This window comes from Aquarana catesbeiana, linkage group LG08, assembly GCF_042186555.1.
Source record: "Aquarana catesbeiana isolate 2022-GZ linkage group LG08, ASM4218655v1, whole genome shotgun sequence".
NCBI lineage: Eukaryota > Metazoa > Chordata > Amphibia > Anura > Ranidae > Aquarana > Aquarana catesbeiana.
In genome coordinates, this window is record NC_133331.1 from 106,861,882 (window position 1) to 106,873,840 (window position 11,959).

General features: G+C 41.5%; 1 long non-coding RNA gene across 2 annotated transcripts in view; it reads right to left on the reverse strand.

The window, feature by feature from the left end:
* The window catches only part of LOC141105288 (uncharacterized), a 67,370-nt gene extending 56,905 nt beyond the window's left edge, over positions 1-10,465 (reverse strand). Inside the window, exons 1-2 of one of the 2 annotated variants that reach the window (XR_012235551.1) lie at positions 10,402-10,465; positions 6,464-6,577 (exon numbers count right to left, since the gene is read on the reverse strand). This is a non-coding gene — a long non-coding RNA (uncharacterized lncRNA). Of the gene's footprint in view, positions 1-6,463; positions 6,578-6,719; positions 7,601-10,401 lie in introns of those variants that run through there. The other variant, XR_012235550.1, reaches the window with a different exon arrangement.
* Positions 10,466-11,959: the final 1,494 nt, after the last annotated feature.

Here is an 11,959-nt window from a genome sequence, read left to right on the forward strand (position 1 = left end):
CGCACCATAAGACGCACCTGATCATAAGACGCACCTAGGTTTTAGAGGAGGGAAAAAAATATTCTAAACCAAATGGTGTCCTAAAATATTTAATATTATACTACTACTATAGGTGGGTGGTGGAGACACAGTAATACCACCCCCTATCAAATCAGCTCAGCTACACTATACCTGGGTGGTGGTGGTGGTGGTGGACACAGCAACCTCTCCCCTTCCCAGATCAGCTCAGAGTGACAGGGCAGACACAAATACCCCTTCAGCCTCTTCTACCACAACAGCTCAGGTGACTGGGCAGTGGATACCATACCAGCCCACACCTCCCACCCCCTTATCACCAGATCACCTCAGGCAGTGGAGGACACTGCCATTACAATCGACAACCCCAGCTGGCTGGCTGGCTGGCTCTCAGCCTCAGATACACCCGGGCAGCAGCTAGGAAGGAGGACTGGGGATATAGTTTCCAGCAGCAGCTGCCGGTGGAAGGAGCAGGAAGTGAGACCAGACCACAGGCACCGGGGGTGTTCCGGCTAAAAAAAAAACAGCCAGGGCTCTTGCCGCCGCAGGATGGTGTCACATCTGGTGGGTGTCAACTGACCTGGGTGCGGAGCGCACCACCATAGCAATGCCACTGACACCCCCGTGTTTTGGCACCCAGGGCAGACCGCCGCCCCCCGCTCCTACTTGGTATGCCCCTGCAAGGATCCGCCTCACATCCTGTCCTCTCTCCTCCACAGAGAAGCTGAGCGCCGATATTCCGATGCGGCGACGGGGGGGGGTACGATGGGGTACGGTGCCTGGTCATTATTTGCTCCATAAGACGCAGGGACATTTTCCCCCATTTTTTGGGGGGGGAAAAAGTGCGTCTTATTGTGCAAAAAATACGATAAGTATGACATGTTTGTTATTTAAAAAAACAAGACTTTACAATCACTTTAAGCTTATTCAGGGTGGGTGCTTTTTCCCTGCACCCCTTGTACAATTGTCTGGATAAAATGTTTGAACTGAGCAATTAAAACTACTGGCAAAGCAAATAAAACAACTGTCAATTGATAACTCTATTAAAACTAAATTAACAGACTTTTTAAGTCAGGGGTCTCCAACCCATGGCCCGCACCCAGTCCGCCACCGCTAATTGTCCAACCCGTCGGTTCCCGTGATTCACGGGCACTTGGCCTGCGGACATGTTCGCCACTGTCCTCTTCATTGGACTGCAGGGAGTGGCTGGTATCACAGGGCTGGATGGGGCGGGAACCACTGATGTTAACTTTTTACATTAAACAGCAGGAAATTGGTTGCCGGGCAATCCTAGCAACCAATCACCAGCCTGTTGATGTAAAAAGTTAACTTGAGCAGTTTCCGCCCCCATCCAGCCCTGTGATACCAGCCGCTTGCAACTGTGCTCTACACCGTGTGTGTTTTTGTGTCCATGGGGTGGAGTGCAGGGGGGGCAGAGGACACTATGGGGGCCGAGGACAAAGGACACTATGGGGGCAGAGGACACTGTGGGGGGCAGAGGACAATATGGGGGCAGAGGACACTATGGAGGCAGAGGACACTATGGGGCAGAGGACACTATAGGGACAGAGGACACTATGGTGGCATAGGACACTTTGGGGGCAGAGGACACTATAGTGGCATAGGACACTTTGGGGGCAGAGGACACTATGGAGACAGAAGACACTATGGGGGCGGAAGACACTATGGGGGCAGAGGACACTATGGTGGCCGAGTACACTATGGGGGCAAAGGACAGAGGACACTATGGGGGAAGGGGACACTATGGGGGCAGAGGACACTATGGGGCAGGGAACACTTTGGGGCAGAGGACAGAGGACACTATGGGAGCAGAGGACACTATGGGGACAGGAGAACCTATGGGGGCAGAGGACACTACAGGTGGGGGGTGCAGGGACAGAGGAAACTTTCTATGGGGGGAGGGGGAAGAGGACACTATGGGAGTTATGTGAAGGGGGACAGAGGACATTGCAATGGGGGGGCCCTATTAGTGACCCCATTACCCCTGGGGACAGGGACCCCTTCTCACCTGGGGACAGGGACCCCATCTCCCCTGGGGACAGGGACCCCTTCTCACTTGGGGACAGGGACCCCATCACCCCTGGGGTTGAGGTACCCATCCTCCCTGGAGATGGGGCCCCCATATCCCCTAGGGACAGGGCCCCCATCTCCTCTAGGGACAGGAACCCCATCTCCAAACCATGCTGGCTGGCAGGGCTGGCTTCAGTCACCCTTGGGTGCCAGGATGGGGTAGGGGGCAGTAAAATCCCCAGCCACATGCTCCCTCAGGGCGAACTGGCTTTGTATTAGTGGAGCACCTTAAAGTGAGGTAAACCTGTACTGTTATTATTATTATTTTAGGATTACTATTATCCTCAATTATTAGCAGGAAAATGCGGCCCTCCATGCAGGGCCGGCTCAAGGCATTGTGCTGTCTGGTGCCAAGAATGAAATGCTGCCCCCCTCCTCAAAAAAAAATATCACGCCCACCAAAAGGCCCCCACATCCATTATTTTATATCATAACTAACTAAAGAGGACCTGTCATAGCTCTATACAAGTATATAGGAGTATAAAGAGGACCTGTCATGGCTCAATACATGTATATGAGTATAAAGAGGACCTGTCATGGCACTATACATGTATATAGGAGTATAAAGAGAATCTGTCATGGCTCTATACATGTAATTAGGAGTATAAAAAGGACCTGTCATGGCTATATAGTATAAAGAGTATAAAGAATATAAAGAGGACCTGTCATGGCTCTATACATGTATGTAGGAGTATAAAAGGACCGGTGCATGGCCACCCACGATCCCTCCACAGAGAGCCAGAAAGGGGATCTGTCAATGTAAATCGACAGATCCCTATTCTGACAGGGGAAGAGAGACAGATCTGCTGTTCCTAGTGATTAGGAACAGAGTTCTCTCTCCTCCTCCAGTCAGTCCCACCCCCCCAGTTAGAAACACCTCCCAGGGAACACATTTAACCCCTTACCTGGCAGTGACATTTATACAGTAATCAGTGCATTTTTATATATGCACAGATCGCTGTATAAATGTCAGTGGTCCCAAAAATGTGTCAAAAGTGTCCAATATGTCCACCGTAATGTCACAGTCTCGCTAAAAATTGCAGATCGCCGCCATTACTAGTAAAAAAAATAAAAAAAAATAAAAATACCATAAATCTATCCCCTATTTTGTAGACGCTATAACTTTCGTGCAAACTAATCAATGTACGCTAATTGCATTTTTTTTTTTTTTTTTTTACCAAATATATGTAGAAGTATACATATTGGCCTAAACCGATGAAGAATTTTTTTTTGGGATATTTATTATAGCAAAAAGAAAAAAAATATTGTTTTGTTTTTTTTTTTTCAAAATTGTCGCTCTTTTTTTGTTTATAGTGCAAAAAATAAAAAACGCAGAAGTGATCAAATGCCACCAAAAGAAAGCTCTATTTGTGGGAAAAAAGAACATAAATTTTGTTTGGCCAAAACATTGCAAGCCTGCACAATTGTCAGTTAAATCAACGCAGTGCCATATTGCAAAAAAGAATGATTGAAGTGCATTATTTCTATTATTACATTGTTATATAAAATAAAATAGTTCAACTCACCTTATGCAGAATCAGTGGAAGCCCTGAGCGTGTCACTTGCCAACGTCACCTGCCACCAGATGCAGATTGTCACTTGCCACAATGTTACCTGCTACATATTGCGGATTGTCACTTGCCACAACATCACCTGCTACACATTGCGGATTGTCATTTGCCATTATGTCACCTGCCACACATTGCGGATTGTCACTTGCCACGACATCACCTGCTACACATTGCGGCTTGTCATTTGCCACACATTGCGGATTGTCACTTGCCACTATGTCACCTGCCACACATTGCGAATTGCCCCCCTGAAAGTGCCGCCTGAGACCGATGGTACCATCGGGTCCCATGGTAGGGCCGGCCCTGCCTCCATGCATTCACATACATTGAATCCGGACCTTAAGTGGAAAAAGGTTGCTGACCCCTGTTTTAAGTGAATAGTGAAGAAATGTTATTACTTAATGATATACAAAAAGGGAAAAAAACACAACAGGTTTGTGTTTGGGGGTAAGCCACTAAGACATAGGCCAAGTGCAGTAAAACCTTCAGCTCAACACCCACTGACCTCCTGACCACTGTACCACTAAAACCTGCTAAATGTACAATGCCCAGCATTGGCTTTATAATATTACTGGTCAAAAAAGTACAGGTCTAGTACCCATGGTATTTAAATGCTTATGAAAATGTATGTTATGTGTGTTAGCAAACTGCAGTGTCATTCATTTTGAATGGCAATACCAACACAGGAATGCAATGCAGCTGCAATGTACATGTGTTGCAGCACATCACAGTTCCCTACCATGCACTGTGGTGCAGAGCTTTGGAAACAATGCCCCATGTACAATTTTTGGTCACTCTTGTGCATTTTGAAATAACTCAACATTAGGGCATGACATGACTCTGATTAACCCCTTCACGTCGAGCACATGCAAATATGCAGCCCCACAGGACTGGGCTTTTTCCTCTGGGCTGCATATTTGCGTATCTCCCTTTGTGCTGGGAGAAGGCCGCACTCCCAGAACAGAGACCAGGGTCTTACGAGAGCCCTGGGCCCCGTACTAACGATCTGGACCCGGAACTCCCAATTCCAGGTCACCTGATCGCTGTGATAGCTTCTGATTGGCTATCACAGTAATCAGTCACTGTGAAGCCCATCCCTCTGTTTTTTCTCTCTGTGAATGGAGGAGAGAGATACATTGTATTTCTCTCTCTCTCTCCTTGCAGAGAAAGAAAAAAAATAATAATAATAATAATTAAAAAAACTATCTAGACCACGGCTTGATCTACGGTAGTGCCAGGGTTATGGTTTGGGTCAGGGTCAGGTCTTTTTTTTGACAGGATTTTTTTTTAAATTAATATCAGTAGGTAAAAAAAAGTTGTAGAAGTAGCATAAAAAGCAAAAAAAAAAAAAAAGCAAAATGCGCACTATTGTTTTTGGGCTGTACTACGGGTACAAACAACAACTAACATACACATATGTGGTATCGTTGCGATCACCAAGAGAAGAAGAAATTAATTTTTATATATTATTATATTATTATTTATATGCTTTTTTTTTTTTACTATTTTTGAACAATTTTCCTTTGAGGATAATACAAAAAAAAACAAAACAAAACAAAAAAAAAAAACCCAGGAGATATCCATTACCATTTGGATATCCAAATGAAAGCCCAATTTGTGCTGACAAAAACACGGTATTATCCACCTGGATGCACAAAGTAGTTGTGATGATATGTACAGTTTTGACAACACATGTCAAAGTTGCAAAATTGTGGTTGGGCATTAAAGCATTTGTTAACCCCAAAAAATAAATACAGATCCTGTTTCTATAAAGCATGTTATACAGCACAGTGCTTGTGCTGTGTAATGTGGCCCCCTGTATCACCTATAATACCTGGCTGATCCTGCCAGTTTCTACCCTCCCCTGTACCCACTCATGTCCTGCTGCTCAAATTACTATTTATTTGTAATACAATCTCTGTTTTTTTACTGTAATGGCCCCCTGTGACTGTGCTGTATAAAAATAATTCTGTATATACCTTGTTTACAGAGCACTGATCTGCGCTACTTGACCCGCCGCCTATCTCCTCTCTAGGCCCAACAGATGCAGTGGGCAGGGATGCCTCTCTCCTCCTCTCTTCCTGACAGACGTCAGCGGGGATCCCCGGCCCCACAAACTGCATCTGTTGGGCTGAGAGAGGAGATAGGTGGCGGGTCAATGAGTGCAGATCAGCGCTCTCTGGACAAGGTATAAACAGCATTTTCTCAATTTTAGTAGCAGCTCCGATTTTATGAACACTACACATTTTCAGCATTACATACAGTGACCTACCTACCCTGGATCTAGTAAAGATTATGGCAATTAGCAATGACAGCCTAATGCAGTGAATGGGAGCTTCAGGTGTGCTGGAAAGTTTCCACATAAGCAAGGTTGATAAAGATACATCATTCTGGTTATCTGGTTTTGGATATCAGCTAATTTGCACTTAAGCAGCCCTCTCGGCTTCAGAGACAAAATAAATTAATTAATAGCTCTAAATAGTGATATAAACAGCTTTTGATATACTTTATTTTCTCTCTCAACATGGAGATTTTCTCTCTCAACATGGAAATAAAACACAAATATCTCGACAGACTGCTCTTTATCATTTATAGCTGCACCTAGAATTGAGAGCAATGGAATACGGACCATTGAATTAGTCATTTTTCCATACTCATACAAGACTTTCAAATACACAGATATTGAATGTATGGTCAATTTCCACCCAATGACTACACCCCCAGTGGCCAATCATTGTTCTTCTACAATGAATGTTTCATACAACATACTCTATAAGTCTCTTTACGTTTATTTCTTGCTCAGCAAACCTCTCAGAAAAGCAATGATGAACTGGACTGACCTCCAGTGGCAGTCTGGTCACTCAGAACAGGAAATGACCCTTGATTTAGCTGCATTTGCCCTGAAAGAGTTAAATAAACAAATCATTACACGTTGTTACTATATTCACTCTTAGATTTTACAGTTAATATTTATCTGCTGAGTGTGTATAAGACTATTTAATATTTGAAAAGTTTTAATAATTAACTTAAAAGCTTTATCACCTTTTCATTGAAACACAAAGTGCAAAGGTATGTGGATCCAGTTTCTTTAATATATTGTTCCTGGTTACTTATGTTTGTACAGCAGACTTTCATTATTTTTATTTTCTTTCACCTGACACATTGCGCTTGTTCAAATATCACAATGATACAGTGTGAAATGTTATTCCATAGCTTAATAGCTGCTTTGGTACAAAGTTATCAGTTATTATATTGAATTCCACTTTGAAGTTTTCAATCTTTCCTGTCCTCTTATAGCCTCTTGTCATAAAAATCACTTTCAGTATAAGTTTTTTTTTTCTTGCTAGTTCTCAGCAAAAGGTGTAGATTACTTTTCTTTTTATAGCTTTGTTGCCTGACCTGAAAATAATGCAAACAAAAGTATGTATTCACAACAAGGAAATACTCCAATGATTACTGGTAGATCATACGCATCTTATCTTTAGCCAACATTCCACTACAATCCATTTTAAAAAAAAAAGTTTTTTTTCTTTTTTTTTTTTTTTTTTTAATACATTCTTTATTTCAATAAATTCCCAATTCAGAGAAAACAAGAGTTAGTTACCTGGTAACTCAGTATCCATGAATCATACAGGACGCCATATTTGAGGGATCGCTTTGCCTTCCAAAGAGGGGAACCATAACACCCAGAACACTTTAAAAAAGTTTCCCTAATCACTTCTGCCTCAGTATGTTAAAAAAAATTGAAAACAGGTGAAAAATATATCTTTAATCACTTGACCTCCAAAAGGTTTACCCCCCTTCCTGACTAGGCCATTTTTTACGATGCGGCACTGCGTTATTTTAATTGACAATTGTGTGGATGTGTGGTGCTGTACCCAAATAAAATGTATGTCCTTTTTTTCCCCACAAACAGAGAATTCTTTTGGTTGTATCTGATCACCTCTGCGATTTTGTGCTATAAACAAAAAAAATTTTTTTTTTAAATTTGAAACAAAAAACCTAAAAAAAAATAAAAAACTTTTTACTTTCCGCTATAAAACATATCCAATAAAAAAAAATGAAAAAAATCTAATTTCTTCATCAATTTAGGCCAATATGTATTCTGTTACCTATTTTAAAGGTAAAAAAAATCCCAATAAGCGTATATTGATTGGTTTGCACAAAAATTATAGCGTCTACACACTGTGGGATATTTATTTAATTTTTTTACTAGCAATGGCGGCGATCATCGACTTACAGTGGGACTGCAATATTGCAGCAGACAGTCAGGACACTGACACTTTTTGGAGACCAGTGACACTAATACAGTGATCACTGTACTATTGACACTGGCTGGGAAGGGATTAACATCATCAAAGGGTTAAATATGTGTCTGACCAGTGCTTTACTACTGTGGGGGAGGTGCTTGTACTAGAAGGTGGCATGGATCATGCCCTTGCTTAGCAGAGACACAGGATCCATGACTTCTGTAGTGACAGAAACATCAATCTGCTTTGTTTACACAGCTGGACCGGGCCACCGGCGGTGCACGTGCGCCCCAGACCCAGAAATGCAGGCTCACGTACTAGATATAGTGTATATATATATATATATATATATATATATATATATATATATATATATATATATATATAAAGTATACGGTCAGCAAGCGGTTAACATTATTAGAACATTACATAGAGAAGGTACTGAGTCCTGTTGTGGAAGATTCCTAAAAACTAGGTAACAGCAAGGTAACTAACTCTGGGAGTTCTCTCCAAGGAGGGCATACATGAAAAAAGAAACAAGACATTTTAGAAGGGTGGAAAGGGAAAAATCACATCAAATCTAGGAATCATAGTCTGGGAGGTGCTAAGCAACAAGCTAAGCACCATACATACCATACATAGGAAATGTGTAACAGGGATACAGTATGTATATACAAGCTGCTATAAATGTAAGCTTAATATAACAAGCTTTCATGTTTAAAAAAAAGAAAAGGAAAAGCTATATAATATACTTACAATGCTTATAACATATCTGTAAATTCATAGAATTCCACAATGCAGTATAACTTGCCCCAGGCAAATGAACTCATGAAGTTGTCTTCACTAAGACGACCCAAATCGTAGTGAGTTGCAACACGAAAGGTCCGCAGACCTCAGCATAGCTATTACTGTATATCCTTTACAATCCTCCATGGAAAAGGAAAAATTCTGCCTTGATAGTAAATAACCAATACTGCATCACATAGATGATGCAATTGTTACATTTCTAACACTGTAATCAAACTCAAGAACCTATACATTTTAACAACTTTACAACCCTAGGTAGTGGTACCCAAAGAGTGGTCTACTAAGGAGTACACGTCTGCAGAAGCATAGCAAAAATTCATGTCACCACTAGGAATGAGTAAAATGTACCTGGGTTCGGTTCAATGAGTAAATCGGGTGCTAAATGTGAATTAAAAATCAATTGAAATCAATAGGAGAAGAATGTTAAAAACTGGTAATAGACATTTTCTAGGCCAATAGGCAAACGATTGTCAAACAAATGGTATGAGGGGCTGGGCATTGCCCTGGGGAACATGTGTAAGGAGCAGTTATTTGAATAATGCATAAGGGCAACATTTAAAGTGCAAAATTCCCTTAAATAACATGTATACAAACTACTAGAGCAAAACTGACATTTACAAAGAAAAAAATTGTAGGTCAACCCGTTGATACCGTTGTAACACATATATCTGGCCTCACTGCACTGGGCTTTTTGCCATGGGGCCGCATATATGCATATGTCCCTTTGTGCTGGAAGTGCCCTGTACAACGCGTTCCCAGCACAGAGACACCTTGTTCCCCATGGTGATGAGGACAAGGGGATCTTCCCCACAACCCTATTCTGGTGTTGTGAAGGTCTGTATGTGGGGGACCCTTTAACAAAAATAGGGCCCCCAGATACAACCAACCCATGTGAATTAGTAAGCGGTACATAGTACAAGTAAACACACTTTTTGACAAATCCTTTATTAAAAACAAAAACACTAAAAAAGTCCCACTGTGCAATTTCATCATAAATTACATGCAGATCCATGTTAATCACGATGAACATGCCCAGCAAAAGAAAAAAATCCTGCCAAAAATCCTGCAGAATCCTATATAATGCAGCCTGCTTACATGTGTATGTGTTCACATGCATTCTGGACTACCCAATTGAGAGCCGAGCACTGAACATTCACTGTTTGACTGTTCCTGCAGACTAAAGTTCCAGACAGCATCATCTCTACAGAAGAGAAGAGGGGTGGTTCCTCCTTCGAGTCAATTAGGGAAATTCAGTCACTTGCATGTGGGTAACTTTAGATCTTGCCATTGGTTCTGTTGATACAGCCCAGCAGTAAACCAACCCTGAAGTAGTAAACTCCCACTTAACACCTAATTTCTGCATGAGGGTAAATATGAGATGTATATACAATACATTGGTTTACACCCTTCGGTATGTATTACCTTATTGTTTCCTCTTGCGTTTTAGAAAAAAATGATGTTTGTATTGTAAGAGTTTACCTTGGCAGCTGGGTGTGTGTGACTTCCTGTATAAATAATTCACTGAACTTTAAACATTTACAGCAAACATTTCTTGGTGAAACATATGTGCAATCTATTTACACAAACTACCTACACTATGTACAGGAGCAAACATGGAAAAACAAAAACAATACAAGAAAATAAAACCTTACCACTCTGTGACTTACTAACGTTAGCTAACAGACCTGGAGCTACCAACTGCTGCCAAGCACCTAGTTCTCTGCATATAAAGTTCTTGCCACACAGGTAACATGAGCTGTATTTCACCACACAGGTAGTACAGTGTTCCCAGTCTGACATAAACTGAAACTGGGTAGGAAGTGATAGGGAAACCCCAGAAATCAAGGGGTTTCAGTAATGTTGACTGCTGAAGCCGAATCCAAGAAGATGTATTTAATATTCAAGCATGTAGCTATCCACAAGCATGGAGAACAATACAGTATATGGTGTTACGTTCAAAAAAATTGTTCCGAAATGGCAGAGAACCCTGTGATACAATTTATAAATTCTGAAGGGGGTGGCACCTTGGCAACTTGGCACCTGGACTCTTTTGAACTCTTTGGTGACATTCTTTGATATACAGATGGTCATTTAACCACTTAAAGCGGAGTTCCACCCAAATTTTGAACAATATCTGTATGTATTCTCTTCCTTGCCTAGATGCTGACATGCCGTTTAAAAAAAATTAAATCGCCGTAATTACCTTTTATTTTTCTATTCTTCTTTGCACTTTCTGGTTCTCCTCCCGTGGGAGTAAGCATGTTTCTAGTCTCTCCCAGACTCCTGGGAGCTAGTCTCAGGCTTCCCAGGATGCCACTGAGCATGTGCGGGAACGAGCGGTGAATGCTGGGAGCACAGCATTCACCACATCCAGGAAATAAATGCTTGTGGGCTTCAAATGCCCACAATGAAGATGGAAACCGCCTGCAGTGAATAATATAAGTTATTCTTTCCGATGAAATCTGACACAGGCGAACATATTACACACAATATGTGAGTATGTAATGCTGAGAAGAAAAGTTTGTGAATGAACTAAAAAAAAAAAAAAACGATAGATAGGTGGACCCCCGCTTTAAGCCCCGGACCATTTGGCTGCTGAAAGACCAGAGCACTTTTTGCGATTCAGGACTGTATCGCTTTAACTGACATTTGCGCAGTCGTGCGACGTGGCTTCCAAACAAAATTGACGTTCTTTTTTCCCCAAAAATAGAGTGGTGGTATTTGATCACCTCTGTGGTTTTTATTTGTTGTGCTATAAACAAAAAAATAGCGCCAATTTTGAAAAAAACGCACTGTTTTTTACTTTTTGCTATAATAAATATCCCCCAAAAATATATAAAAAAACATTTTTTTTCCTCAGTTTAGGCCGATACATATTCTTCGAAATATTTTTGGTAAAAAAAATCGCTATAAGCGTTTATTGATTGGTTTGCGCAAAAGTTATAGCGTCTACAAAATAAGGGATAGTTTTATGTCATTTTTATTAATAATTTTTTTTTTACTAGTAATGGCGGCGATCAGCGATTTTTATCATGACTGCGACATTATGGCGGACAGATCGGACACTTTTGGCGCAATTTTGGGACCATTCACATTTATACAGGGATCAGTGCAATTAAAAATGTATTGATTACTGTGTAAATGTGACTGGCAGTGAAGGGGTTAACCACTAGGTGGCGCTGTAGGGGTTAAGTGTGTCCTAGGGAGTGATTCTAACTGTGCGGG